Consider the following 27,001-nt stretch of genomic DNA (forward strand, 5'->3'; position numbering starts at 1 on the left):
AAAGATGCAACTGGAATTCCACAGGCCCTTAACTTGACATCCATCCTGCATCATGCCGGATAGAGGTCATGACAAGAGCCTGTGGAATTCTTCTGCACCTGTACCCATATAGTATCTTTTCCTCCATGGCACACACAGCTCTTCTGCCTGTGCTCTTATCCAAGACCAGCCCTGTACTTGTGAGGTAGATTCCATCCTCTCTCACCTACTCAAGGTATTCACCTACTCAAGGTTGAGCACCTACTCAAGGTACTCACCTCCAGCAGTTCTACCCATTCTGTCTCCCATCCTTGATTTCTCTTTACTATAAGAAAATTCCCATCAGCTTATAAATGAGTTATGATTCTCACCTTTAACAGCAACAGAAATCCCAAAGCTTTTCCTGACCTCACATCCTCATTTATTTGCTCTTTTATGGCAAAACTCCTTGAAAGAATTATCTCTACTTCCTGTGTCCAATTCCTATCTTCCCAGTCTCTCTTGGACTCACTCCAAACACTTTTACCATAGGCAAATGTCCTTGTCAAAGTCTCCATGACCTTTGTGTTATTAAATCAATCTTTCAATTCTCTATCCTTGTATTATGTGACCTATTCTAAAGCGTTTGACACAGTCAATCACTCCTTTATTCTCTTCTCTTATTCCAAAATTTGGCCCCCTTTTCTTTTTTCCCTCTATCTCACTGACCACTCTTTTTCAGTTTCCTTTGTTGGTTCTTTCTTGTCTTTCTGATTTCCACATTTTGGGGTGCACTTTGACTCAGCTAGACCTTGGACATCTCGGTAGTCACTTTCTTGGTAACCTCTGGTTTCAAGGCTTTAAATACCATACGATAAATGCCAAATTTAGTTTAGTTTAGTTTAGTTTAATTTAGTTTAGTTTTGTTTTTGAGACTAAGTCTCACTCTATTGCCCAGACTGGAGTGCAGTGGCATGATTTTGGCTCACTGCAACCTTCGCCTCCTGGGTTCAAGCTATTCTCCTGCCCCAGCCTCCCAAGTAGCTGGGAATACAGGCATGTGCCACCAAGCCTGGCTAATTTTTTTTTTTTTTTTTTTTTTGTATTTTTAGTAGAGATAGGGTTTCACCCTTGGCCAGGCTGGTCTTGAACTCCTGACCTCAATGATCCACCTGCCTTGGCCTCCCAAAGTGCTGGGATTACAGGCATGAGCCACTGTGCCCAGCCCCAAATTTAGTTTTCTAGTATAGACCTCTCTCTGGAACTTCAGATGCATATGTCTGCCTATATGTATCTTCAGATGCATATGTCTGCCTACATGTATCTAATTTGAATCTCAGACTTTACATACCTCAAACCAAATTCCTGGTCTTTAACACCACAACAGAAAAAAAAAAAAAAAATGAAACTCTTCTTTTCAGTCTTCTTCATCTTCTTCATCTCATTTGAAGGCTGTTCCTGTTTCCATTTCATTTGACTAAAATCTGTGGAGGCATCCTTGACTCTTCTTTCTCTCTCACTCTACATAAAATTTCTTTGTGACTCCTATTGGACTTATTTTCAAAGTATATCCATAATCTGATCCCTTCTCATTATTATGATTATTATTATTATCATTATCATTATTATTATTATTTTGAGATAGGATCTCACTCTGTTGCCCAGACTGTAGTGCAGTGGCACGATCTTGGCTCACTGGAACCTCCACCTCCCAGGCTCAGGAATGGTGAACTGTATTATGTAGATATCTGAGGGCAATTACATAGAGCCTAAGATGGGTACCTGCTTGGCATGTCTGAGAAAATGCAAGAGCAGTGCTGCTGGAGTGTAATTAATGAGGGAAAGAATGGTGGAGTATAAGGTCTGGAGGAAAGGAGGAGAAAGACTACAGGGCCTCCTATGCCATTGTAAAGACTTTGGCTTTTATTGGAGAAATGGAAGCCATTTGGAGGATTCTGAGTAAAGGAGTGGCTATCTGACTTTTAACAAAATCACTCTGGCTACTGTGTTAAGAGTAAAGTGAAACAAGACGTGGAGGTCAGTTAGGGGACTTCTGCAATAAGTTAGGCAAGAGATCATGGTGATGTGAATCAAGGTGGTAGTGGGAGATCTAATGAGAAGGGATCAGGCCAGGTGCAGTGGCTCACACCTGCAATGCCAGCACTTTGGGAGTCCAAGGCAGGTGGATGGCCTGAGCTCAAGAGTTTGAGATCAGCCTGGACAACATGGCAAAACTCTGTCTCTATTAAAAACACAAAAAATTAGCCAGGCATGGTAGTGTGTGCCTGTGGTCCCAACTACTTGTAAGGCTGAGGTGGGAGGATCACGCCACTGTACTCCAGCCTAAGCGACAGAGCAAGACTCCGTCTCAAAAAAAAAAAAAAAGAAAAAAAAGAAAACTGCAACTCCTCTCTTCTTTTTCTCCCATCCTCAATCACTACCCATTGCAGACATTTCTCTTGTTCCAAAATTTGGCCCCCTTTTCTTTTTTCCCTCTATCTCACTGACCACTCTTTTTCAGTTTCCTTCGCTGGTTCTTGTCTTTCTGATTTCCAAATTTTGGGGTGCACTTTGACTCAGATAGACCTTGGACATCTCGGTATATCTTGGGAGGATCACGCCACTGCTTTCCAGCCTAAGTGACAGAGCAAGACTCCGTCTCAAAAAAAAAAAAGAAAGAAAGAAAGAAAGAAAAAAGAAAACTGCAACTCCTCTCTTCTTTTTCTCCCATCCTCAATCACTACCCATTGCAGACATTTCCTGTCCCACTTCTATTCCCTGCCTTTTTTTTATGGCTCCACTTTGGTAGCACTTACTACACTCTAACCTCTCATTTTACTTATTCCTTGTCTGTCTCTAGGTAAACACCAGGAGGCAGGATTTTAATTTATTTTCACTGATGCATCCCTAGTGCCTAGAGCAGTGCCTGACACTCAGGTGCTCAACTAATATTTCTTAAAAGACTAAATAAATAAATAAATAAATTATAGTCATTAGTGAGTATATATTATATGCCAGGGACAGATAAGAGTATCCCTTGAGCCCAGGAAGTTCGAGGTCTGCCTAGACAATGTAGTAGGATCTCATCTCTTAAACACACACACACACACACACACCCAGTTCCTAAAAAGCTAATGCACTCTGCTCCTAAAAATCTAGACATTTTTGGCAGAGCTAATAATAATACCTAATATTTCTCAAGCACCAGGCACTGTTCTAAGAATTTTACATGTATCATTTCATTTAGTTCTCGAAATAAGAGGTGGATAGTATTAAATAATATTTTACAAACAAGGGGACCAAAGCACTGAAATTAAGAAGAACACTCAATGTCACAGAGCTAGTAACCAGTGATACTAGCATTCAAATCCAAACAGTCTGATTTTGGAACCCATATGGTTAAGTACTTAAGTCTGCAATTTATAATACAATAAAGTCACTACTGTGATTAAAGGGAGCCTAGGTCATTAGAGGAAAACATAGCAGGGCAAACTTTCTGGGAGAGGTGATTTTGAGGGACTGCAATTAGTTAGCCAGGGGAAGAATAAAGGAATGGGTGCTTAGGGCAGAAAGTGCAGCATATGCACAAACAGGTGAAAGAGTGGGGTGCTTGGGCATCCTACCAATGTTATTAGTAATAGCTAGAGAATAAGGTGGCAGAGAGAAGGTGATAAGAGCTGATAAGGTAGACAGAGGCCATATCATGAAGGGCCTCAAATGTCATAATTAGGATTTTACATTTTAACTTTTTTTAACTTTTAAAATATTTATTTATTTTATTTATTTATTTATTTATTTATTCATTTATTTTTTGAGATGGAGTCTCACTCTGTCACCCAGGCTAGAGTGCAGTGGCGCAGTCGACTCACTGCAATCTCCACCTTCCAGGTTCAAGCAATACTCCCTGCCTCAGCCTCCCTAAGTAGCTGGGATTATAGGCGACCACTACCGCTCCCAGTTAATTTTTTTGTATTTGTAGTAGAGACGGGGTTTAGCCAAGTTGGCCAGGCTGGTCTCAAATTCCTGATCTCAGGTGATCTGCCCACCTTGGCCTCCCGAAGTGCTGGGATTACAGGCGTGAGCCACCGTGCCTGGCCTTTACATTTTATCTTGAAGGCAATAGGGAAGCCATAGATGGATTTTAAACAAGGAAATGGAAATAAAATAAGATTTGGGCTGGGCACCGTGGTTCACGCCTGTAATCCCAGCACTTTGGGAGGCCGAGGTGGGCAGATCATGAAGTCAGGAGATCGAGGCCATCTGGCTAATGTGGTGAAACCCCGTCTCTACTAAAAATACAAAAAAATTAGCCAGGCGTGGCGGCATGTGCCTGTAGTCCCAGCTACTCCGTCTCAAAAATAAATAAATAAATAAAAATAAGATTTGAATTGTAGAAAAATCACTATGAGCTGTGTAGGTAACAGATTAAATTAAAGGAAAGGAGAACAGCTATATTAATTAAGGCTGTTTTAGTAATACAAGGAAAAAGAATAAAAAAGGCTTGAACTAAGATGGTTGACGTGGTGATAAAGATAGGTGAACAGATTTAAGAAATAATAAAAACATATAATCAAAAGGATGTGGTTACCAACTAAGGAGGGTTGTTAAAGAGGAAGAGGACAAGAATGACTCTCAGGTTTAGTAACAGTACTGGGTGGTAGAACCCCTGACTGCCCTAGAGAATACTAGAGGGAGAAAAATTTTATTGAGGGAGAGAAGTATATCAGCTGAGTGTTGGATGTGCTGAGTTTACAATTGTCTTAGTTCCTTTGTGCTGCTATAACAGAATGCCACAGGCTGGGTAATTTACCAAAAACAGAAATGTATATCTTGTAGGAGGCTGAGAAGTCCAAGATCAGTGCACCAGCAGGTTCAATTGTATGGTGAGGGCTGCATTCTTCAGAGGGGAGGAACACGATGTTTTCATGTGTTCCTCCAGAGGGGAGGAAGGAGTTAGGGCAAGCCAGTCAAATGCTGCGATGCCTCTTCTATAAGGTCCTTAATCCCATTAATAAGGGAGCAGCCCTCAAGGGATCATCCCTTGAGGCACTATCTTTTTTCTTTTTTATTTATTTATTTATTTATTTTTTGGAGATAGGTCTCACCCTGTCACCCGGGCTGGAGTGCAGTGGTGCAATCACCATTCACCGTAGCCTCAAACTCTCAGGCTCAGGTAATTGAACCACCTCAGCTTCCTGAGTAGCTGGGATTACAGATGCATGCCACCACACCCAGCTAATTTTTTTTGTATTTTTTGTAGAGATGAATTTTCACCAACTTGTCTAGTCTGGTCTTGAATTCCTGGGCTCAAGTGATCCTCCTGCCTTGGCCTCCCAAAGTGCTGGGCTTACAGGCTTGAGCCACTGCCCTCAGCTAGCCCCACCTCTTAATATCATCACATTTGCAATACCTGGGTTTTGGAGAGAGCATGCACAACACATAGCAGAATACCCAAGTGAAGAGCTGTAGTGAACAGTTGGATGTATTGGTCTGGAGCTACTAGCTCTATGACACTGAGTGTGCTTTGGTCCCCTTGTTTTTAAAAATAGTATTTTAATAGTATCCACCTCTTATTTTGAGAACTAAATAAAATGACACGTGTAAAATTCTTCTGATACAAAGCGACAGTGCCTGATCTGGGGCTCAGGAAAACAGCCAGGCTACAGACATCAGGCCACAGATGAAGCTGATGTCGTAGTAGCAAAAGAGTAAAATGAACCCTGGGAAACACTCACGTTTAAAACAATGACTTTGAGCATCAAATCACCTTGGGAAGTTTTTAAAATACAGATTCTCTGGAGCCCCTCCCCAAATCTACTGAAGCAGAATCATCAGAGATGAGAAGGAGGAATCTAAATTTTTAAGTGCTCTCAGTTGATTTTGCTTGGGCCAGCCTGCAACTGGAAGCCAGTGATTAAAATGACGCAAAGAAGAGATCAAGAAACATACTTTTAAAAAGAGGCAAGAAAGGGAATTAATAATAATGCCTAACATTTATTACACACTTGGTATGAGTCAGGTACTGTTCTAAACACTTTAGAGCAATATAATATGAATCCTTATAACAACCTGATAGATACTTGGTAGTATTATCCTCACTCCTCACTCTATAGATGAGGAAGTTGAGATACAAGGGTGGCATATAATTTACTGAAGTTCATATTGCTAATAAGTGGTAGATCCGGGATTTAGATCTAGTCCCTGCTCTAGATCAGTGCCTCTCGGATTTTTTTTTTTTTTTTCTTTTTCTTTTTCTTTTTCTTTTTGGAGACAGGAGCTTGCTCTTCACCCAGGCTGGAGTGCAGTGGCTCAATCATAGCTCACTATAAACCTGAACTCCTCCTGAGCTCCTGCTCAGACCTACTCAATCAGAATCTGCATTTTAAACAAATTCATAAGCACTGTAGTCTCAGCTACTCAGGAGGTTGAGGTGGGAGGATCACTTGAGGCTAGAAGTTTGAGACCAGTGTGGGTAACATATCGAGACGCTGTCTCTCCAAAAATGTTGAAAAAAATAGCCACCTGTTGGTGGTGTGTGCCTGTGGTCCCAGCTACCCCAGAGGCTAAGGCAGGAGAGTCGCTTGAGCCCAGGAGTTTGAGGCTGCAGTGAGCTATGATGGCACCACTGCACTGCAGTCTGGGCAACAGAGCAAGATCCTACCTCAAAAAAGAAAGAAATGGGCTAGGTGCAGTAGCTCAGGCCTGTAATCCCAGCACAGGGATTTGGGAGGCCGAGGTGGGCGGATCATGAGGTCAAGAGATCGAGACCATTCTGGCTAAGATGGTGAAACCCTGTCTCTACTAAAAATACAAAAAAATTAGCCGGGCGTGGTGGCACGCGCCTGTAGTCCCAGCTACTCGGGAGGCTGAGGCAGGAGAATCTCTTGAACCTGGTAGGCAGAGGTTTCAGTGAGCCAAGATCATGCCACTGCACTCCAGCCTGGCAACAGAGCGAGACTCCGTCTCAAAAAAAGAAAAAAAAGAAAAAAAAAGTTAATTTAAAAGGGCAAGGGCAGTGATAATTCTGTGCTATCAAACAGAGTGTGATGAGCCCAATCAATCTTATTCTGTGTATCTGTTGTCTAATTTAAACATCCAGAATTTGAAATGAGTTTTAAACATTCTTTATAAATTTAAAGAAAATGGTAGAGTGTTCCTGAGTAGAAAAGAGAAAAAGAAAAAAAATCATAAAAGTGATTTAAGAATGAAAACTAACAAATGCAAAGTCCTTTTCCAAAGTTGTCCAAAAAACTGTTCTAATCAAAGCAAAAAACTGTAATATTTTCTTTAAAATGTTTTTCCAAATTTATTTATTTATTTATTTTTTGAGACAGAGTGTCAGTGTCACCCAGGCTGGAACACAGGGGCATGATCTTGGTTCACTGCAATCTCCGCCTCCTGGGTTCAAGCCATTCTCCTGCCTCAGCCTCCCTAGTAGCTGGGACTACAGGCGCCTGCCACCACGTGTGGCTGATTTTTGTATTTTTAGTAGAGACAGGGTTTCACCATGTGGGCCAGGCTGGTCTTGAACTCCTGACCTCAGGTGACCTGCCTGCCTCAGCCTCCCAAAGTGTTGGGATTACAGGCGTGAGCCACCACCATGCCCGGCCTGTTTTTCCAAATTTAAATGACAAATGCTAAAGAAGCCAGACATGAAACTGAATGAAGAAAATTGAGATGGACTTAATTTTAGAAAACAAGAGTATGAATATTATCTTTTCTAGAGATCATTAGTTTATAAAGCCAGCACATAACTGTATGATTCATATACCCCCAAAATACAAAAATAAAATTGCTCAGCATTAAACAATTTTTTTTCTAAACAACTGTTAACTAAACAGACTGGAATATACAATACAAAGGAAAATTTGCATAAAAGGGACAAGAGAGATTTCTGATAATTTTTTTTCTTTTTTTTTAAGAGATGGGAGTCTTGCTCTGTCACCCAGGCTGGAGTACAGTGGCACAATCACAGTTTGCTGCAGCCTTGAACTCCCAGGCTCAAGTGATTCTCCCCTGAGTAGCTGGGATTATTACCACATTATCAATCTTATGTCTTTTTTCACATTTATCTAAAGTAAGTTATAGAATTGACCAAACAAGGATTCAAATTGCTTACCATCTGTATAGTCCCTATATTAGTTATCCATTGCTGTGTAATAGAATATCCCAAGATTTAGCAGCTCAAAACAACATACGTTTATTATCTCATAGTTTTTGTGGCTCAGAAATTTGGGAGTGGGTTAGCTGTGTGGTTCTGGCTCAGGGTCTCTTACCAGGCTGTGATCAAGATGTAGGCTGGGGTTACAATCATCTGAAGGCTCTCTTGGGGCTGCAGTATCCACTTCCAAGGCAGCTTACTAACATGATTGCTAGCAGGGATCTCAGTTCATCTTCTTAGTGCTGGTTGAGTGTCCTCATGATCAGGCATCAGGCTTCTGCAGAGTAAGTGATCTGAGAAAGAGAGGAGGAAGCTGCAATGCCTTTATGACCTAGTGTCAGAGGTCACACGCTGTCACTTCCTCCATATTTATTTGCAGTGGGCTACAGTCACACCCCCGTACTCCAGCTCGAGCAGCAGAGCAAGACCCCTTCTCTAAAAACAATAGTTGAACTAAACTGTAATCCAATTGCCAAAAACAACTAGCTCACATCATAAGCAGATCGATATGTACCATAGCAAATGCTTATTGTTGTAGCTTCCCAGATGGCTCTCTTCCTTCTTTTGGTAGCAACGCCTTGATTTTCTTTTGCAAAACAACGCGTTCCTCACTTTCAGTTAGTGTGGTGATGTTGAGGCTGATTCCACCCCTTGGTTCTACCTATGGGCTCACGACTCAAGCTAGGCTCTTGTCCACACTGAGATTTGAGCTGAAAGTATTGGCAAAAGGCATACTGCTTCCACTGGGATTGCTCAACTGTTGATGCCTGCCCGGGAAGGAAGTCACTACAGAGGAAAGCAGAGACCAGAATGGAAGAAAGAGGTTTCTTGATGCTATCTTTAAAATAGTTGGATCCAGCTGCACATGGAGTACAGATATACCTCTGGACTTTGCAGAAAAGAAATCCTTTTTTAATCTAATGTAGTTTGAACTGGTGTCTAATTTTTGCTATAAAGAGTCCTGATTAATACATGGACCAACATGAAAAGGTGTCTATGAAATACAGCAAAGCCAAAAAGGCAAGATGCAAGACACATATAGATGAATTCATTTTTTTGTCAAAAAAGAAAATAAAAATTGTACCTAGTATATACCCCCTAAAATTAAGGTAAAAACACTTCTAATAAAATAAAATAAAAATAATAATCCTGGAAGAATATATACCAAACTATTACGAGTGTTCAACTCAAAAATAGAGAGAAAGAGAGAAAGTGGATGGAGTTTCTCTTTGGAGACTGGCATACAGGGGATTTTTGCTTTCTATATATTTTCTTTTTTTTTAATTAATTAATTAATTAATTTTTTTATTATACTTTAAGTTCTAGGGTACATGTGCATAACATTTATATCATGTATAACTCCCCAATGCAATCCCTCCCTCCTCCCCCCTCCCCCTGATAGGCCCCAGTGTGTGATGTTCCCCTTCCCGAGTCCAAGTGATCTCATTGTTCAGTTCCCACCTATGAGTGAGAACATGCGGTGTTTGGTTTTCTCTTCTTGTGATAGTTTGCTAAGAATGATGGTTTCCAGCTGCATCCATGTCCCTACAAAGAACGCAAACTCATCCTTTTTGATGGCTGCATAGTATTCCATGGTGTATATGTGCCACATTTTCTTAATCCAGTCTGTCACAGATGGACATTTGGGTTGATTCCAAGTCTTTGCTATTGTGAATAGTGCCGCAATAAACATACGTGTGCATGTGTCTTTGTAGTAGAGTAATTTATAATCCTTTGGGTATATACCCAGTAGTGGGATGGCTGGGTCATATGGTACATCTAGTTCTAGATCCTTGAGGAATCGCCATACTGTTTTCCATAATGGTTGAACTAGTTTACAATCCCACCAACAGTGTAAAAGTGTTCCTATTTCTCCACATCCTCTCCAACATCTATTGTTTCCTGACTTCTTAATGATTGCCATTCTAACTGGTGTGAGATGGTATCTCATTGTGGTTTTGATTTGCATTTCTCTGATGGCCAGTGATGACGAGCATTTTTTCATGTGTCTGTTGGCCGTATGGATGTCTTCTTTTGAGAAATGTCTGTTCATATCCTTTCCCCACTTTTTGATGGGGTTGTTTTTTTCTTGTATATTTGTTTGAGTTCTTTGTAGATTCTGGATGTTAGCCCTTTGTCAGATGAGTAGGTTGCAAAAATTTTCTCCCATTCTGTAGGTTGCCTGTTCACTCTGATGGTAGTTTCTTTTGCTGTGCAAAAGCTCTTTAGTTTAATTAGATCCCATTTGTCAATTTTTGCTTTTGCTGGTGTTGCTTTTGGTGTTTTAGACATGAAGTCCTTGCCCATGCCTATGTCTTGAATGGTACTACCTAGATTTTCTTCTAGGGTTTTTATGGTATTAGGTCTAACATTTAAGTCTCTAATCCATCTTGAATTAATCTTCGTATAAGGGGTAAGGAAAGGATCCAGTTTCAGCTTTCTACTTATGGCTAGCCAATTTTCCCAGCACCATTTATTAAATAGGGAATCCTTTCCCCATTTCTTGTTTTTGTCAGGTTTGTCAAAGATCAGATGGCTGTAGATGTGTGGTATTATTTCTGAGGACTCTGTTCTGTTCCATTGGTCTATATCTCTGTTGTGGTACCAGTACCATGCTGTTTTGGTTACTGTAGCCTTGTAGTATAGTTTGAAGTCAGGTAGCGTGACGCCTCCAGCTTTGTCCTTTTGACTTAGGATTGTCTTGGCAATGCGGGCTCTTTTTTGGTTCCATATGAACTTTAAAGCCGTTTTTTCCAATTCTGTGAAGAAAGTCATTGGTAGCTTGATGGGGATGGCATTGAATCTATAAATAACCTTGGGCAGTATGGCCGTTTTCACGATATTGATTCTTCCTATCCATGAGCATGGTATGTTCTTCCATTTGTTTGTGTCCTCTTTGATTTCACTGAGCAGTGGTTTGTAGTTCTCCTTGAAGAGGTCCTGACATCCCTTGTAAGCTGGATTCCTAGGTATTTTATTCTCTTTGAAGCAATTGTGAATGGAAGTTGATTCCTGATTTGGCTCTCTGCTTGTCTGTTACTGATGTATAAGAATGCTTGTGATGTTTGCACATTAATTTTGTATCCTGAGACTTTGCTGAAGTTGCTTATCAGCTTAAGGAGATTTTGGGCTGAGACGATGGGGTTTTCTAAATATACAATCATGTCATCTGCAAACAGGGACAATTTGACTTCTTCTTTTCCTAACTGGATACCCTTGATTTCTTTCTCTTGCCTGATTGCCCTAGGCAGAACTTCTAACACTATGTTGAATAGGAGTGGTGAGAGAGGGCATCCCTGTCTTGTGCCAGTTTTCAAAGGGAATTTTTCCAGTTTTTGCCCATTCAGTATGATATTAGCTGTGGGTTTGTCGTAAATAGCTCTTATTATTTTGAGGTACGTTCCCTCAATACCGAATTTATTGAGCGTTTTTAGCATAAAGGGCTGTTGAATTTTGTCAAAAGCCTTTTCTGCATCTATTGAGATAATCATGTGGTTCTTGTCTTTGGTTCTGTTTATATGCTGGATTACGTTATTGATTTGCGAATGTTGAACCAGCCTTGCATCCCAGGGATGAAGCCCACTTGATCATGGTGGATAAGCTTTTTGATGTGCTGCTGAATCCGGTTTGCCAGTATTTTATTGAGAATTTTTGCATCGATGTTCATCAGGGATATTGGTCTAAAATTCTCTTTTTTTGTTGTGTCTCTGCCAGGCTTTGGTATCAGGATGATGTTGGCCTCATAAAATGAGTTAGGGAGGATTCCCTCTTTTTCTATCGATTGGAATAGTTTCAGAAGGAATGGTACCAGCTCCTCCTTGTACCTCTGGTAGAATTCAGCTGTGAATCCATCTGGTCCTGGACTTTTTTTGGTGGGTAGGCTATTAATTGTTGCCTCAATTTCAGAGCCTGTTATTGGTCTATTCAGGGATTCAACTTCTTCCTGGTTCAGTCTTGGGAGAGTGTAAGTGTCCAGGAAATTATCCATTTCTTCTAGATTTTCTAGTTGATTTGCATAGAGGCATTATAGTATTCTCTGATGGTTGTTTGTATTTCTGTGGGGTCGGTGGTGATATCCCCTTTATCATTTTTTATTGCGTCTATTTGATTCCTCTCTCTTTTCTTCTTTATTAGTCTTGCTAGTGGTCTGTCAATTTTGTTGATCTTTTCAAAAAACCAACTCCTGGATTCATTGATTTTTTGGAGGGTTTTTTGTGACTCTATCTCCTTCAGTTCTGCTCTGATCTTAGTTATTTCTTGCCTTCTGCTAGCTTTTGAATGTGTTTGCTCTTGCCTCTCTAGTTCTTTTAATTGTGATGTTAAAGTGTCAATTTTAGATCTTTCCTGCTTTCTCTTGTGGGCATTTAGTGCTATCAATTTCCCTCTACACACTGCTTTAAATGTGTCCCAGAGATTCTGGTATGTTGTATCTTTGTTCTCATTGGTTTCAAAGAACATCTTTATTTCTGCTTTCATTTCGTTATGTACCCAGTAGTCATTCAGGAGCAGGTTGTTCAGTTTCCATGTAGTTGAGCGGTTTGGATTGAGTTTCTTAGTCCTGAGTTCTAGTTTGATTGCACTGTGGTCTGAGAGACAGTTTGTTATAATTTCTGTTCTTGTACATTTGCTGAGGAGTGCTTTACTTCCAATTATGTGGTCAATTTTGGAATAAGTGCATGTGGTGCTGAGAAGAATGTATATTCTGTTGATTTGGGGTGGAGAGTTCTATAGATGTCTATTAGGTCTGCTTGGTGCAGAGATGAGTTCAATTCCTGGATATCCTTGTTAACTTTCTGTCTCGTTGATCTGTCTAATGTTGACAGTGGAGTGTTGAAGTCTCCCATTATTATTGTATGGGAGTCTAAGTCTCTTTGTAGGTCTCTAAGGACTTGCTTTAAGAATCTGGGTGCTCCTGTATTGGGTGCATATATATTTAGGATAGTTAGCTCTTCCTGTTGAATTGATTCCTTTACCATTATGTAATGGCCTTCTTTGTCTCTTTTGATCTTTGATGGTTTAAAGTCTGTTTTATCAGAGACTAGGATTGCAACCCCTGCTTTTTTTTGTTCTCCATTTGCTTGGTAGATCTTCCTCCATCCCTTTATTTGGAGCCTATGTATGTCTCTGCATGTGAGATGGGTCTCCTGAATACAGCAGACTGATGGGTCTTGACTCTTTATCCAGTTTGCCAGTCTGTGTCTTTTAATTGGAGCATTTAGTCCATTTACATTTAAGGTTAATATTGTTATGTGTGAACTTGATCCTGTCATTATGATATTAACTGGTTATTTTGCTCGTTAGTTGATGCAGTTTCTTCCTAGCCTCGATGGTCTTTACATTTTGGCATGTTTTTGCAATGGCTGGTACCGGTTGTTCCTTTCCATGTTTAGGGCTTCCTTCAGGGTCTCTTGTAAGGCAGGCCTGGTGGTGACAAAATCTCTAAGCATTTGCTTATCTGTAAAGGATTTTATTTCTCCTTCACTGATGAAACTTAGTTTGGCTGGATATGAAATTCTGGGTTGAAAATTCTTTTCTTGAAGAACGTTGAATATTGGCCCCCACTCTCTTCTGGCTTGCAGAATTTCTGCCGAGAGATCTGCTGTTAGTCTGATGGGCTTCCCTTTGTGGGTAACCCGACCTTTCTCTCTGGCTGCCCTTAAGATTTTTTCCTTCATTTCAACTTTGGTGAATCTGGCAATTATGTGTCTTGGAGTTGCTCTTCTGGAGGAGTATCTTTGTGGTGTTCTCTGTATTTCCTGAATTTGAATGTTGGCCTGCCCTACTAGGTTGGGGAAGTTCTCCTGCATGATATCCTGAAGAGTGTTTTCCAACTTGGTTCCATTTTCCCCCTCACTTTCAGGCACCCCAATCAGACATAGATTTGGTCTTTTTACATAATCCCATACTTCTTGCAGGCTTTGTTCATTTCTTTTTCTTCTTTTTTCTTTTGGTTTCTCTTCTCACTTCATTTCATTCATTTGATCCTCAATCGCTGATACTCTTTCTTCCAGTTGATCGAGTAGGTTACTGAAGCTTGTGCATTTGTCACGTATTTCTCGTGTCATGGTTTTCATCTCTGTCATTTCGTTTATGATCTTCTCTGCATTAATTAGTCTAGCTGTCAATTCTTCCACTCTTTTTTCAAGATTTTTAGTTTCTTTGCGCTGGGTACGTAATTCCTCCTTTAGCTCTGAGAAGTTTGATGGGCTGAAGCCTTCTTCTCTCATCTCGTCAAAGTCATTCTCTGACCAGCTTTGATCCGTTGCTGGAGATGGGCTGCGCTCCTTTGCAGGGGGAGATGCGCTCTTATTTTTTGAATTTCCAGCTTTTCTGCCCTGCTTCTTCCCCATCTTTGTGCTTTTATCTGTCTCTGGTCTTTGATGACGGTGATGTACTGATGGGGTTTTGGTGTAGGTGTCCTTCCTGTTTGATAGTTTTCCGTCTGACAGTCAGAAGGACTGTCTGTTGGTCTGTTGGAGATTGCTTGAGGTCCAATCCAGACCCTGTTTGCCTGGGTATCAGCAGCAGAGGTTGCCAAAGATAGAATATTGCTGAACAGCGAGTGTACCTGTCTGATTCTTCCTTTGGAAGTTTCCTCTCAGGGATGACTCCACCCTGTGAAGTGTGGGGTGTCAGACTGCCCCTAGTGGGGGGTGTCTCCCAGCTAGGCTACTCAGGGGTCAGGGACCCACCTGAGCAGGCAGTCTGTCCATTCTCGGATCTCAACCTCCGCGTTGGGAGATCCACGGCTCTCCCCAAAGCTGTCAGACAGAGTCGTTCGCCTCTGCACCGGCCCCCGCTGCTTTCCCTATTGGACCTCAGCTGTGGGCTGTCACCAGTGGTGGAGTCTACAGAGACAGGCAGGTTTCCTTGAGCTGCTGTGAGCTCCACCCAGTTCGAGCTTCCCAGCGGCTTTGTTTACCTCCTTAAGCCTCAGCAATGGCGGGCGCCCCTCCCCCAGCCTCGCTGCTACCTTGCGGATAGATCGCCACAGACTGCTGTGTTAGCAGTGAGGGAGGCTCCGTGGGCGTGGGACCCTCCCGGCCAGGTGTGGGATATATTCTCCTGGTGTGCCTGTTTCCTTAAAGCGCAGTAATGGGGTGGGAGTTACCCGATTTTCCAGGTGTTGTGTGTCTCAGTTCCCCTGGCTAGGAAAACAGATTTCCTTCCCCCTTGCGCTTCCAGGTGAGGTGATGCCTCGCCCTGCTTCAGCTCACGCTGGTCAGGCTGCAGCAGCTGACCAGCACCGATTGTCCGGCACTCCCTAGAGAGATGACCCCAGTACCTCAGTTGAAAATGCAGAAATCACCGGTCTTCTGTGTCACTCACGCTGGGAGTTGGAGACTGGAGCTGTTCCTATTCGGCCATCTTGCTCCGCCCCCCCAAAAATCTATACATTTTCTTATTTAAACTTTTTTTTATATTGACTATATATATAGCAGCAGGCGGCCAGGATTCAATTCCTAACCTGATCACCTGACCTATATGACTTTGAGCAAGTTCATGTCTCTGAACTGACCTTTATTCTTCTGTGAAAAGTAGAACATGGTAATAGCGCCTAGGTCACAAGGTTGTTTTGAAGAATAAATTAGATAATTCCTTTAAGGTGCCTGGAGAAAATATGAAAAAAATACGCCAAAATTGTAATAGTTGTTTTTTTTGGGGGGGGGTAGGGTGGGGGGAAGGGATGGTGAAGTTACCAATACATTTTTTTTCTCCTATAAGCTTTCTATATTTTTAAAATTATAATGAAAAAATGAAATTAGTATGTCTGGTTTCCTATAAAATGCAATAATGGTTGAGAGAAAAAAATGTTAGCAATAATATCAGTATCTCAGAGAACTTTAGCACAATTTCCCATTTAGATGGTAGGTCTGTAACAGCACTACTAGATTTACACCCAGATAAAAATGTGTGGGGCCAGGTGGGGTGACTCATGCCTCTAATTCCAGGACTTTGGGAGGCCAAGGCAAGAGGACTACTTGAAGCCAGGAATGCGAGACCAGCCTGGACAACATAGTGAGACTCCCACCTGTATCAAATAAAAAACAAAAAATTAGCCAGGCATGGTGGTGCACCCCTGCAGTCCTAGCTCCTCCAGGGGCTGAGGCAGGAGGATCACTTGAGCCCAGGAATTTGAGGCTTCAGGGAGCTATTACAGCACGAGTGCACTCCAGCCTTTGAGCAAGACTTTGTCTCTAAAAAATAAAATAAATAAAAGTGTATGAGGAGGGAAATCCTGGGAAAGTTCACAATCAAAAGAAAAACACTTGAAGGAAGTAATAATAATCTCTTGTATTCGTACAGCGCTTTTTACTTTACAAATGCCATTGAATTGTCCAAAAAGCCCATACAGGTATTGTTATTTCCGCTTTACCAACAAGAAGCTGATGCTCAAAGGGATTAAATGACAAAAATCACACAATTTGCAAATAACAAAGGTAGGTCTTGAATTCAAGTTTTCTAGGTTAAAAAGAAAAAAAAAGGTGAAAAAAAAGAACATAGCATTAGTGTGTTTCAGAATCTGGAGAACCTTTTCCTAGAAGTTGCCCATGATCATAACATTGGATATTTTTTCCTGTGACTTATTTATTTATTTGATGTGAAGTTTCACTCTTGTCACCCACGCTGGAGTGCAATGGCACAATCTTGGCTCCCTGCAACCTCTGCCTCCCAGGTTCAAGCAATTCTCCTGCCTCAGCCTCCCAAGGTAGCTGGGATTACAGGCATCTGCCACCATGCTCGGTTTATTTTTGTATTTTTTTTTAATAGAGACGGGGTCCCACCATGTTGGCCAGGCTGGTTTTGAACTCCTGACTTCAGGTGATCCACCTGCCTTGGCCTCCCAAAGTGCTGGGATTACAGGCATGAGCCACCACACCCAGCCGTGTGATTCATTTTGAAAGGTCTTTTCATGCCTTAGGGAAATTCCACAATATTACTTTTATCCTTTAAAAGTACTTTGTTTTTGAGGTTGTCTAGTTTTTAATCAGATAAAAATTTTTAGTGCATGATTTCTTGTATAGTTTTTCAAAAATAATCAAATTTTGGAATAGCTCCAGAGGTTTTTAGTGTGTGTAGATGTGTAGATTTGCACTGGGATAGAGATGAGAAAGGAAAATAGCAGTAAAACAAGGAACTCTTATTGGCCAAAACTGGAGAAAATATTTACAATCTAAACATTAATGAACATAAAGAAGTCAAGGCATTGAAAGGTAATCCGTCTACATAGATAGGGAAATGACATGTGGATTTGTAAAAATAGACAGGAGCCTTAAATAAATCTGAGCCTTAAATAAAGACATAGTGTGTTTGTCCTAAAGGCAGTGCAAGAAGTCTGCCTCTCACACAAAGACCAACAGGGGCCATTAAAGGGAATTTTAGGAAGGGAGTGACATTGTCAGAATGGCAACAGAGGAAGTTGATTTTGGCAGCTGCTTTGGGAAAGGACTTGAGGAGGAAAATAATCTGGAAACGAGGCTTTTCTCAAGGGGAATAATGACTATACAATGCACATAGGTGAAGTTATAAAGATGGAAAAGATTGAGCACAAAAGAGCCATCTATTTCAAACTTTTATGGAAATGTTCTGGTTTTTAAATCATTTTAATCAAATCTTATTTGTCATCTATCTCTCCACTATACTTTAAATATAGCTTTCATTAAGACTTACTCAAAATCACTATAATAATAGCATATTATAAAATTGCTTGGACCACCTGCACTGGTAAAATCAGCCCTCTTCCTACTATCATACCACTTTTAGCAGGATAGAAGGGAAGGCCACACAGCTGGCAAGGCTGCCACCTGCCTCTCTCCTACTAAGGGCTAAGAAATCAGGTACAAAGCTGGGGCTATATGTATTAACCGTATGTAGCATTCCAACAAGGCTCAAGGATGTTTGATCAGTTTCCTAGTGCAGCCATCTGGGCATTCCAAACTCCAATAATAAACGTTAACACCTTGGACTTGAAATGTTAAAATAAAACACCCATTGTTTCAAATATCATTCTGTGTCATTAATTTATGTTAAGAGTATTGGAGGGTGGGTAAAAGGCTGTTAGACTCAGACTTTTAATACCTTTTAGCTTGTTGGGACATGAGTTTAAATTCTTTGAACTGTAGTCCTCCTTCTATTTATCCAGCACAGTTCATTGTTGGATAAACACTTAGCAGCCTGTAAGTTTTCACTCGGTTTGGTTTTGTTTTAAACCGTTGCTAATTTCATTTGCTCTGAGCTGCTTTGAATTTTTAAACAATATCCAGATAAATGGTGAATGTTAATAAGTGTTTAACAGTTAGGAATTAATATTGCAACTGCCAAAAAGAAAATAATATAATAACAGCAATTATTTTTTTCTCTTTTTTTTCTTTTTTTAGAGGCAGGGTCTTGCTTTGTCACCCAGGCTAGAGTATAGTGGCATGATCATCGCACACTGCAGCTTCAAACTCCTCGACTCAAGCAATCCTCCCACCTCAGCCTCCAGGGTAGCTGGGACCACAAGCATGTGCAACCATACATGGCTAATTTTAAAATTTTTTTGTAGAGATGGGATATCTCCCTATGTTGCCTTTGCTGATCTCAAACTCCTGGCCTCGAGCAATCCCCTCGCTTCAGCCTCCCCAAATGCTAGGATTAGGCCAAGCGCAGTGGCTCACACCTGTAATCCCAGCACTTTGGGAGGCCAAGATGGGTGGATCACCTGAGCTCAGTAGTTCGAGACCAGACTGGCCAACATGGTGAAACCCTGTCTCTACTAAAAATACAAAAAATTAGCCTGGCATGGTGGTGGGTACCTATAATCCCAACTACTCAGGAGGCTGAGGCAGGAGAATCACTTGAAGCTGGGAGGCAGAGGTTGCAGTGAGCTGAGATTGTGCCACTGCACTCTAGCCTGGGTGACAGAGCAAGACTCCATCTCAAAAAAAAAAAAAAAAAGGTACATACACACCATGGAATACTACTCAGCCATATAAAATATTGAATTCACATGTTTTGCAGCAACACAGGTGGAACTGGAGGCCATTATCTTAAGTGAAATAACTTAGAAAGTCAAATACCACATGTCCTCACTTGTAAGTGAGAGCTAAATAATGTGTTCAATGGACGTAGAGAGTGAAATAATAGACAATGGAGACTCAGAAGGGTGAAAGAGTGGGAGGGAGTGGGGGATGAAAAATTACATAATGTGTACAGTGTACACTATTCGGGTGACGGTTACACTAAAAGCCCAGACTTCACTATGCAATATATCCATATAGCAAAACTGTACTTGTACCCCTTTAATCTGTATAAAACTAAAAATAAAGAAAGCATGCTTACATTTGTCTTTTATAGCTGTAAACTCATGTAATATGAACCAAAGAAGAAACATGTTTTTTTTTTTGTTTTTTTTTTGAGACAGAGTCTCACTGTGTCACCAGGCTGGAGTGCAATGGCATGACCTCGGCTGACTGCAACCTCCATCTCCCAGGTTAAAGCGATTCTTCTGCCTCAGCCTCCTGAGTAGCTGGGACTACAGGTGTGCACCACTACGCCTAACTAATTTTTGTATTTTTAGTAGGGATGGGGTTTCACCATGTTCACCAGGATGGTCTTGCTCTCTTCGTGATTTGCCTGCCTTGGCCTCCCAAAGTGCTGGGATTACAGGTGTGAGCCACCGCACACGACCACATGTTGTAATTTTTTAAGAAAAGAAGACTGATACCCATCTTCCCTTAGGTGACCACCAGAATTAATCCCATTATGCCAAATGTCGTAAACTTCAGAGCAAACAGAAGTCCAAACCAGCTGCTTCATTCATTATCATTCAGACAGTTTAGTATATTCATGGATCTGAGCCAATTTCCCACTCCTCCCCAGCCAAACAAATTCTTCCACTGTGTGCTTTGGAATTCATGTTTCCTCTTTCTCTAACTGAAGTTTGACTCACCTTTGAAGAAACTACACTCTCAGCTCTCTCAGTGGTCACTATGTTTTCTCCTACATCCTATTTTTATAGGACCTAGAGGTGATATCCTTGTTTCTTGTCGTTGCTTTTAGGTATTTTTATGATTCCTCTTCCTAAAAATAGAACAAAAGGAAACAAAATGAACAAAACCCCTTAACTTTTTTGAAGCACATGTCAACAGACCACTATTCTTCTTTATTGAGTCATCTACCAGCCACTTGCTAACTCTTGCTTATTCAACAAAGATTTTAGCATCGAGTTTTCTCTCTCTCTGTCCATCACTATCCCAAACTCCTATGGTTGGTGACTTTAGCATCCACAAAAAAAAATCCTTGTAAACACCCTACCCTCTCAGTTCCTTAGTCTTCTCTCTCCTTCCTTTCTCCCTTCCTCCCTTCCTCCCTTCCTCCCTTCCTCCCTTCCTTCCTTCCTTCCTTCCCTCTTCCTTCCTTCTCTTACTCTTTCCCTCTCTCTTTTTCTTTCTCCCTTTTTCTCTCTTTTCTCTCTCTCTCACAGGGTGTTGCTCTGTCACCCAGGCTGAAGTACAGTGGTATGATCACAGCTTACTGCAGCCTTGACCTCCTAGACTCAAGTGATCCTGTGACCTCAGCCTCCTGAGTAGCTGGGGCCACAGGTATACACCACCACACCCAGCTAATTTTTTCTATTTTTTTGTAGAGACAGAGTCTCACTTTGTTGCCCAGGCTGGTCTCAAACTCCTGAGCTCAAGCAATCCTCCTGCCTCAGCCTCCCAAAGTGCTGGGATTACAAGTGTGAGCTACCACATGTGGTCTTCTCATTTCCAATATTATTTTCCTCCACTCCATTTCAACAAAACACCATCATGGTCATATATCTTGATAAATGGGAATTTATTATTACCATATCACTATATCACCCCCAAAATATTGTTTATTTATTTATTTTTCTTTTTTATTGTTCATGACCTAATGGGCAAGAACAAAAATATTGACTTCTAGAATCCTATACTCTTATGATCAATAATGTGTTCACATGGATATAGAGAGTGAAATAATAGACAATGGAGACTGAGAAGGGTGAAAGAGTGGGAGGAAGTGGCGGATGAAAAATTAAACGTAATGTGTACAGTGTACACTATTCAGGTGATGGTTACGCTAAAAGCCCAGACTTCACTATGCAATATATCCATATAGCATACAGCATGATATAGGATATAGCAGGATATAAATTCTCTCTAGTGTCCTCATCTTTTTTCTACTATGTGGCACAACTTTCTTCAAATGTGGCATGTTTTCCTACTTTCTTTTATAGAAATAGTCCATTCAAAATGTCTATTTTTACTGTCTTTGTTACCTTGCATTTTCAACTTGATTCACTTTTTTTCCAGTATTACAGTATCCCAACTACTCCATTCCAGCATTACCCTAGAAAACTGGAATGGACTATTTCTCCAAGCCTACTCTTGTCCAGATTCAACAGCAAGCAGGGCACCATGGCTCATGCCTATAATCCTAGCTACTTGAGTATGAGAGGATTGCTTGAGCCCAGGAGTTCGAGGTTCAGCCTGGGCAACATAAGAAGACCCTGTCTCTAAAAGGGTGGAACTCTTTCTAGCTCTACCCTTATCACCACACTCAACCATACCCTTTGGAGTAGCCAATCCAGTGACCTACTACTTCTTCACTATCCATTCCATGCACATTACTTTCTTTTATTTCTGGAGAAACGTAACTCTGTCTTAAATGTAATTCTCTGTATATGTGCTGTCGAAGCGAGCACAAATGTAATTCTCTGTCTACTTCACACTAGCACTGAGCAGTTGAACGTTGCTAGAAAAAATATGTAACTCCATCCTGGCTAACACAGTGAAACCCTGTCTCTACTAAAAATACAAAAAAATTAGCCAGGCGTAGTGGCGGGCGCCTGTAGTCCCAGCTACTTGGGAGGCTGAGGCAGGAGAATGGCGTGAACCTGGGAGGCGGAGCTTGCAGTGAGCCGAGATCGTGCCACTGCACTCCAGCCTGGGCTGCATAGCGAGACTCCGTCTCAAAAAAAAAAAAAAAAAAAAAAAAAAAAAAAAAAAAAAAAAAAAAAAAAAAAAAATTTAACTATGTTGACTGGTCTTCCTTCAAAAATGTTTTAACCATACATCTCAAATCAGCCCTGACTCTGTTTAACAACCTTGCTACATTTTCTCTGGCCTTTTCCACCCTCCTAGATAATTATTTCACACCTTCTCTTCTTTCTTCAAACCTCAAACATACTTACTCCATTTCTAACTTTTAGATAATGACCACCCTTTGAATTGGAGAAAATAGAAGCAATAAGAATAAAAACCACCTCATTTTTTCTTCACTAAATCTATCAGCCTGCCAGGATCTGTAGATATGCACTTTGCCTTCCCTTCTGCTACCTTGCATAAACCATCAGTGCTCCCATCTGAAGCTAACATTTCCACATTAGATCCCATCCCTTTGGCCCACCAACGATTTCAATATCCCCTGCATCCACAATTTTTTCTTCTCTTCTTGACCACTCCCATCAGGATACAGCAGGATATAAATTCTCTCTAGTGTCCTCATCTTTTTTCAACTATGTGACACAACTTTCTTCAAATGTGGCACGTTTTCCTACTTCCTTTTATAGAAATAGTCCATTCAAAATGTCTATTTTTACTGTCTTTACTTTGTCACCTTGCATTTTCAATTTGATTCACTTCTTTTCCAGTATTACAGCATCCATTCCAGCATTACCCTAGAAAGCTGGAATGGACTATTTCTCCAAGCTTACCCTTGTCCAGATTCAACAGCAAGCTGGGCACCATGGCTCATGCCTATAATCCTAGCTACTTGAGTATGAGAGGATTGCTTGAGCCCAGGAGTTCGAGGCTCAACCTGGGCAACATAACAAGACCCTGTCTCTAAAAAGAAAAAAAAAAAAAATTCCACCAGTGATCTCTATCTTGCTAAATCCAGCAGTGGCATGTCAGTTCTCATTCGGCTTGGCCTCTTAACAGTATTTGATTTGACAATCATTAATTCCCTCCTTAAACATATCTTTACTTGGCTTCCAGGGTCTCCATTCTTCTTGCTTTTTCTACTTCACTGGTCACTCCTTCTAAAGACTGTCTTTTCATTCTTTCTTTCTTTTCCTTCCTTTTTCTTTCTTTCTTTTTCTTTCTTTCTTTCTTTCTTTCTTTCTTTCTTCTCTTCTCTTCTCTTCTCTTCTCTTCTCTTCTCTTCTCTTCTCTTCTCTTCTCTTCTCTTCTGTCTTTTCCTTAGTTCCTTCCTTCCTTCCTTCCTTCTTCCCTCCCTCCCTTCTTTCTTCCCTCCCTCCCTCTCTCTCTCCTTTCTTCTCCTTCTTTCTTTCTTTTTGAGACAAGATTGTGCCCTGTCTCTCAGGCTGGAGTACAATGGCATCATCATAGCTCGCTTTATCCTCAACCACCTAGGGCTCGAATGATGCTCTCACCTCAACCTCCTGAGTATCTGGGCCCACAGGCACACATCACCACACCTAGATAATTTTTTCTATTTTTTATAGAGACAGGGTCTCACTTTGTTGTCCAGGCTGGTCTCAAACTCCTGGACTAAAGCATTCCTCCTGCCTTGTCCTCCCAAAATGCTGGGATTACAGGTCTGAACCACTGTACTCAGCCCACACCCAGTCTTTACCCATGTTTACAAGGCCCTAATGTTTTGATCCACCTCTCTGACCTCATCCTTATAACTCTCCCTCTTCTACTGCTCTTATTTGAACATGCTAAACTTGTTCCTGTCACAGAGGAAAAACAAGGCTTGTAAAAAAATCTGATTTCGCTTTTAGGATAGACAAAAACTTAGCAGTGTTTGGGTTAATTAAGCATGCTGCAGCCCAAATTAATCTATCAGTTGATGCAAATTGCATTTATAATCTCATATATATTTGTGGATTGATTGTTCAGGTGATGAGACAATGAACTCCATGGACATGTCAGAAGACTCATAATCATATAGTACTTTGGTTGTTGCTGACGCTAGTTGCTCTTTAGCCAAGTCCACCTTGATTTGGGTTATTCATGTCACAATGCACTACTTTTTTTTTCTCATGGGATATGAGAAGGAACATATTGCTGTCATGATTAATATATTAATAAGCATTCATGAAATCTATCTTGGGGTTATTTTTTTAAAAACCCAAGGCTCTGCTTCTTCTCTGCGCCCTTTTTCTTCATTCCTCCTGTGGAAAAATGCCCACAAATCACTTTTCCCACTTCTTTTCTCTTCCCTTTATTCTCATTCTCCTCTCAAAACCTGTTAGGAGAATTCAACTTGCCTCTAATTCTAAGCTAGATTAGGCAATAAACAACCTGAGGGCAGAGACTGTGCTTGTGTTGTTTGCTGCCTTCATAGTACCTACCACATTGCTTTGCATATACTTGGCACTAAAAATAATTGTGGAATGAGCATGTGAATGGAAAATGGAAATTGCTAAGGCTGCAGACAGCCTTAGGAGCTACTAGTAAAAAAGATCTCATCTTTGTAGAAATCAAAATATTTCCTGAAGAAAGGTATTGTCATGTCAGAAAGTCCAGCAACTATCCTTTAAGAAAATTCCTAGGAGCATACATTACTCCTATAAGGCTAAGGCTGAGACCTTCGACAATGGCCATGATGGTGAAATTCACAACTATTAAATTTTAGCCTTAGCGTAGCCTTACAGGCTCTGGAATCCAATGTTGTCAACATTGTAAGAAGAGATCCACTCTTTAGGACTGGACTGGCATTATCCAAACTTGTAATAATGGTGTATAAACCAGAATGCCAATTTATTACTTTATAATGAGAACTATAATGACTATAGGAATTGGAATATATGAAGTCTGTATAATCAATTCATGCCTGTAGGTAGACCTTTATAAAAAGCCATATCAACTAAGAAGGTTTCCTGGTGAGCAGAAATTTGGAGACGCATTGTAGCATAAAGATTAGGACTCAGACAGACTTGCTTTTAGATCCTGAGTTGGCCACTGACTAGCTCTGTGGCCTTGGGCAAGTTACTTATTTTCTGAATGCCTTCATTTTCTTATCTGTAAAGTGGGAATAATAATAGTGCCCACCAAACCAGAGTGGTGGCTCATGCCAGTAATCCCAGCACTTTGGGAGGCCGAGGTGGGCAGATCACTTGAGGTCAGGAGTTCGAGACCAGCCTGGCCAACATGGTGAAACCTCTCTACTAAAAATATAAAAGTTAGCCAGGTGTGATGATGCATGCCTGTAGTCCCAGCTACTTGGTAGGCTGAGGCAGAAGAATGACTTGAATCTGGGAGGTGGAGGTTGCAGTGAGCCGAGGTTGTGCCACTGCACTCCAGACTGGGCAACAGAGTGAGACTCCATCCCCCCCAAAAAAAGAATAGTCCCTACCTGTACTAGATACTTTTTGGGATGTCTTCACAGGACACCCTGGTTTACTTCTCTAATAATAAACACTTTCCCCGCCTTTCTCACTTCCTCCCTCTATGTGGGCCTCTAGTAACACTATTTTTATGTTGTGACCTTGCACCACTATTCACAGGGAAATAAATAAGGGGTGGACTCCTTATTTAGGTAGGGCCATTCAGGTTCCCTTTCACAGGAATTTGCAATTTAGACCCAGAGATTATATCCAGTCTGGTCTGTTTGCTTGAATGAAGTCATGTAAACTTGGGATTGGAGGCTGCCTCAGTGGAGTTAATGATGCCTGTACACATGCGGCTAGAGTTAGTTGAGTCTGGGTCTGAAGAAAAATGGGAGAGGGGAAGGAAACAGGCTTGCCCAGAGAAGTAGAGACCTCTCTACTTCTCTTAGGACCATAAGCACTGGAGAGAGAACCTGGAGTATTGCCTGCCACCTCCCTATTCCAGGCCCTTCTGAGGCTCAGCAGTCTTCCCCTATCTTAAGAAGTCCGTGTGTCCTCTCCTAATGCTCCGCTTCTTGCTTTAGCTAGTCAGGGTTGGCTTTTCTCATTTGCAACAGAAGAACCTTGACCAGCTAGGCATGGTGGCTCACACCTGTAATCCCAGCGTGAGGGAGGCCGAGGCAGGAGGATCACTTGAGGCTTTGAGACCAGCCTGGCCAATGCGGTGAAACCCCATCTCTACTAAAATTACAAAAATTAGGCAGTCGTGGTGGTGTGTGCCTGTAATCCCAGCTGTTTGGGAGGCTGAGGCCAGAGAATTGCTTGAACCTGGGAGTCAGAGGTTGCAGTGAGCTGAGATCATGCCACTGCACTCCAGCCTGGGCAACAGAACAAGATTCTCTCTCAAAAAAAAAAAAAAAAAAAAGGACCTGGACCAATACAGCACTACATGATATTTTTAAGAAGTCAGCAAGTGAACACATGTAAAGCACATGTAATAATCACATTCTTACCACTAGGATTGACAAACTGAGGCCTTCAATCGTGGCATCCTCTCTCCATAAGAGCTTGAATAAAGGCTGCCAGCAATTTTCTATGACTCTCCTATTTGTATACATCTGTAGCTAACCATTCCCATTCTGATGGACATGCATATCTTTTTAGATACAATGGCACATATTACCCTTTCCTGACAAGTCGTGTAGGGTTGGGAGCCATTCTGTCTTTTTATGGTGCTTCTGGGCTTCTCTGATTCATTATGTGTTGGCTTTAAAATGAATTCCAAGATGACCTTTAGACCTCTCTTATTTCCAGAATCCTTGAGGATGCTTATGTATAGTCCATAAACACTGATAATAGTTTGTGCTCCTGTGGGCCTGCCCATTGATAGATACCGAATACATTAAGAGGACTCTGTTGTCTGTCCTAGTCTCACCCACCTCAGATTCATTAACAGGTTTCTTTTGAGACGGAGTCTCGCTCTGTCACCCAGACTGGAGTGCAGTGGCATGATCTCAGCTCACTGCAACCTCCGCCTCCTGGGTTCAAGCAATTATCCTGCCTCAGCCTCCCGA

The 27,001-nt window shown here is 41.3% G+C and overlaps 1 protein-coding gene across 1 annotated transcript in view; it reads right to left on the bottom strand.

Annotated features, from left to right (window-relative positions):
• OCIAD1 (OCIA domain containing 1) overlaps positions 1–8,255 on the bottom strand; it is a 63,945-nt gene extending 55,690 nt beyond the window's left edge. Inside the window, exon 1 of the mRNA XM_033214720.1 lies at positions 8,235–8,255. The gene's annotated coding sequence lies outside the window, so the exon portion shown is untranslated. The remainder of the gene's footprint in view (positions 1–8,234) is intronic.
• Between the last annotated feature and the right edge of the window lie 18,746 nt (positions 8,256–27,001).

The sequence above is a fragment of the Trachypithecus francoisi genome, unplaced genomic scaffold (genome assembly GCF_009764315.1).
Source record: "Trachypithecus francoisi isolate TF-2019V2 unplaced genomic scaffold, Tfra_2.0 Lachesis_group1, whole genome shotgun sequence".
In the NCBI taxonomy this organism is placed as follows: Eukaryota; Metazoa; Chordata; class Mammalia; order Primates; family Cercopithecidae; genus Trachypithecus; species Trachypithecus francoisi.